The following is a 4,703-nucleotide window of genomic DNA, read 5'->3' on the forward strand; positions in this document are numbered from 1 at the left end:
GCTAGCACCCCTGACCCCTGTGCTGGATAAATTCCATCATCTGGTGCTCTGTGATTGATTTCCTTCTTTCAATGATAAAAGCCCAAAGAACTTTTTGCTTCCTCCTTCCAAAGGCCAGGTTAGAGGGAAGCTGCAGCTAGGGCTCAGGTGGGTGTTGTGATGAGGGATCCACAGGGGTCCTGTGGGACCGCCCACTCTCTGGCCAGCCGTGAGCTCCTCACACACTTCTGGGAGGTAGAGGCCAAGCTCCGGTTTCAATGACAGGCCCAAGGTCACACAGTTAGGAAGTGGGAGGACTGAGATTCCAACCTTGCCCAACTATCTGTTCACTGTCCTGTCCATTACCTTATGTAATGTATGTGACTTGACCTCATCCAATCTGGGGAGCAATTTTCAAAGAACAGACCTGGGGATCCTGGCAGGAGCGAGTTGTCTAGTCTAGTTGGTGTCCAATGACTTCTTGGCTCTCTGAACCAAGGGCAGGGTTGGGAGGCCCCGAGGTTGTGCTCCAGGTAGCAGAAGGAAAGCTTCCTGAGCTGTCTTAATCTTGTGTGTTTCTTACCACTCAGGACTACTCCAGTCACATAGCAGACGTGCTTACTTATTGATCCATACTTATTGATCCAAGAAGTGAAACCTCAGATCTGGGGCCTGAAGTGTGTGCTTTTCATGCTGTGTGGTGCCGCTAAGTCTCCCAGTGACCAAGCACACCCATCTCCCCAACGCCCCACTCTTTCTGCAGACCCTAGAGACATCCCACTGGAGGCTGTTTGGCCTGCTGATGCTTCTCCCTTTCCGGCCACTAGAGGGCAGGGGCGTCTTGTGGATTCAGCCCCCGCCAATCCAGTCTGGAGCCCGGCTCCAAAGGCACCTTGGGCTTCTTGGCTGAACACTAAACCGAATACTAAACGCCTCTGTGTCAAAAGAGGTCTGATTCAGAGGGCGCCACAGAAGTACCAAGTGTAGGAAAGCACAAGTCACAAGCCTTGGGGCCTCTCCCTGGGTGTGTGGGGAGAGAGGCTGCTGCCCCTGTTGGGGACATGGCCAAGCAAGCGCTCTTAGTCTCTCAGAACACAGAGTGACGAGCTGGGATCCCCACGTCCTGATCTACTCTCAGAAGCGAGGAGGGCAAGCATCTCAGACCAGAAACCTGTGGGCGTCGAGATTGGCCTGAGTGTGGGACGCAGCAGAGGAATGCAGTCTACCCAGGTGCTTGACAGAGGCACAGCCCGGGGTGGCCACACTGTCCCGGGTATGTCTGTGTGGCTAGATAGCACAACTCCCCATTGCTCCTCAGGACGTTTCCTGGAGGTCAGAATGAGTATTCCCAGTTTACAGAGCGACAGAGTGGTTCACGAACCCAAAGTCACATGACTGAAGGCTGGCAGAGCTGGGACTTAAACCCGGGGGTGTTGGGGGAGGGCGGCTGGCTTCAGAGTTTTCTGTGCAGTATCCCATTGGGACGCTGACCATAGGGACTTTGAAGAGGGAGACGGATCGTGCTCTGGAGGGGAGGTAGATAGAATTAAACAAACCAAGCATCTGCCGATGGGTCGGTGCCTGTGTGTCAGGGTAGAATGGCTCCCCGGGTTTGTCCGTGGCTGTGCCCTGTAGAAAGTAGATCACCAGACCTTCCTAGCGAGGTACCTCTGCATAGATCAGAATCATCAGCCTTTGGGTTGGCCGTCAGGTAAGTGAATCAACCATTTGTACCACCCCGGGGTTTTTATTAAACAAAACCCAAACTCACTGCCGTCAAGTCTGTCCCAACTGTCCCTGTGGGATGCCAAGATGATACATCTGTATGGGACAGAAAGCCACCTCTTTTTCCACGGCGGCAGGCAGTTTCCCACGGCTGATCTTGGAGTTGGCAGCCCAATGCGTGGCCTACCGCGCCATGCAGGGGCTTTACCCAGTACAAAACACTTCTTGTCTCAGTTCGTCCTACTGCAGCCGCCAAGATGGGTAACACCCTCTCGGTGTTAGGGACCAGGGCACAAGACTGGGCGAGGAGCACTGCTCTGCTCAGTGCTGGAAGCAGCAGGCACTTCCTCCGCAGGCAGGGGTCCTCAGCGACTGGGCACCCCGATCTCCACCCCATGCCCACTTTCCTACGGGACTACAAGGTCCGGGCACTTCATCTATGCGTAGGTGGCAGTGGCATTTGCTATCCTCCACCTAGCTCTGCGAGATAGACACAAACTAGCAGACGAGGTGGGCAGGGGGCTTCAGATTTTTTGAAAATGGCAATAACCAAAAATAAAAAACCATTCACTTGGTTTCTCCTTTTTTTAAAAGGCTTTTGTCAGGACTAACATCGGCATGTAGAGGATGCACGCCAGAACCTCTGCCTTATTAGCATTCTCCCTGTCCTTCAGGGGGAGTCCCGGTGGTAGAGCAGTTAGTTACACATCGGGCTGCTAACTGCAAGGTCAGCCAGTTCAAATCCAGCCAGCCAGCCAGGGCTTTCGACTCCCATTGAAGAGATACCGTCTCAGAAACCCACAGGGGCAGTTCTACCCTGTCCTATAGGGTAGCTGTGAGTCAGCATTGACTCAATGGCAGGGCATGTGTTTGTTTGTTTGCTTTGGTTTTAGCCTTCAGGCATCCCTGGGCACCACAAAGAGTCAAGTGCTTGACTGCCAACCCCAAAGTTGGTGACTCTAACCATTCAGAGACACCTCAGAAGAAAGGCCCAACAATCGGGCTCTTAAAGACCACAGCTTTGAAATCCCCGTGCCGTTTGCCCTGCACACACGGTGGGTCAGACGAATGAACTCAAACGCAAACGGTTTGGATGTTCATCTTTTAACTCATCTCCGTTCAAAGCCAGGTAGAACTGGCTCAGAGCAGTGGGGAGACGCTCGACTGACAGGTCCAGGGAATTCTATCCTAGACCACGGGATATGACTGTCAGAGGGCACCAGGTGGTAGGGTGTCCAACATCTTCATCCAAGAGGAGGGGTGTCATGCCTCCCCCCAGAGTGCCTACAATGGCCCCCGTGGAGGCCTGTCTGGGGCTGCCAAGATCCCGCGAGCTCCAGGCTCCGCTCCCTGTCAGCTCGCTGCAGTTCCTCTGGAGTGCCAGCATGTGGCATCGGCCTGCCTCTGGGTCAGCTGGGACCCACAGTGATTGGGAAGTCAGGCCGCTGGACATGCTTCTCATGCCAATCCAGTAGACACAGCCAGTCCCCAGAGGCAGCAGTGACTCGTGGGTAGATGAAGCGGTGGTCACCCTCCGGGACTAGGTCACCAGGTAGCTGTGGGCCTGGAGAACCCACTTCTCCTGTGAAGGTCACAGCCTCCTCTGTGGGGTGAGGGGTGCCAGAGGGGTGCACTCCACTCCCACCCTGCTCTGTGAACTAAGGGTTGGCGTGGACCACGCCCTGTATGCACAGCCCCTGAGAAGGCTTGGGTCTTCTTAAAGATCCATGAACACGCTAACCAAGGCCAGGGGGTGAACCCTCCTCCCTCCCCCCAGGACTTGAGTGATGGAGGCGGCTCTCCCCTTCAGGGGTGTCCAGGAATGGTTATCACCCAAAGGCCTTTCTCTCTCCTCCCCCCTCCCCACTTCAGACTTGTAGAAAGTTAAGCTCCCTGAGACCTCGTCCAACCCCCTCATACCCTGTATGTAGTCAAAGGGGGCCAGGGCTCACACCTGAGGCCACGCTGTCACTGCCACGCAGTGTCCAGCAGAGAGCAGTCTCGAGCCCAGCCCTGGCAGATTAGGCTCAGGGCCCACCCACCACCCACCTTCTCCAGCTCACCATGGTTTCCCCCTCCTGCCCCTCCCAGCTCCTCCCCTCTACAGCAATGGTCACCCTGCCATTCAAACAGCCCTGGGAAGAAAAGATGATCAGAGTATCAGACAGACAGCTGGAGAAGGGAGTCAAATAATTGTTTTGCACAGAGGAAATGTGGCCCTCCTTTTCAGAGCCCAGGTTCCCGAGGGAGGGGCGAGCTGCTTTTGCGGATAGATCTGTGTGCAGGGGAGGAACCAGGGTTTACCGAAACCCATCGCCGCAGATTCCATTCTGTCTAACGGCGGCCGTGTTGGACAGAGCCAAACCGGCTTTCCAAGGCTGTGAGAATATACGGCGGCTGACAGCCTCATTTCTCTCCTGCACCGCGGCTGGTGGGTTGGAACCGCCAACCTTGTGGTTAATAGCACAATGCTTAACCCGTCGCTTTTCACGCTATAGACACTGACCTATATGAGGTGACAGAAGCCATGTAGTGCGTTGTGCAGTTCTGGAGACCCAGAACGGAGCAGAATAGAATCAGGGCACCACCACCCTGGTGGTGGGGTGGATTCAGTGACAGGCTGCTAACCAGAAGACCAGAAGGTTGAACCGAAAGGTCCATAGCCTTTGAAGCCTAGAGCCCGGTTCCACCCTGAGGCCCTTGGGTCACCAGGAGTCAGATGCAACTCGCTGGCAGCTGGTTTAACTGTTTCCTGTGCTTAAAACATGTTCTCATGGGTCTGTCTGAAACCAAAGCATAAAACCCAGACCCGCTGCCACCTAGCGGATGCAGACCCCTCAGGCAGGGCTTTCTGCCCCCGTGCACTCTTATAGTCTCACCTCCACCCTGTTCTGTATGGTCCCTACAAGAACATACCGGCATGAAGCAGACGCAGATGCCTGCGTGTGTGTATACACTGCACATGACCTCATGTTCCTCTTGCTGTAAACTGCCATCCC

Source organism: Echinops telfairi, unplaced genomic scaffold (genome assembly GCF_000313985.2).
Source record: "Echinops telfairi isolate 266 unplaced genomic scaffold, ASM31398v2 ScPeMD7_7356;HRSCAF=8355, whole genome shotgun sequence".
Lineage (NCBI taxonomy): Eukaryota > Metazoa > Chordata > Mammalia > Afrosoricida > Tenrecidae > Echinops > Echinops telfairi.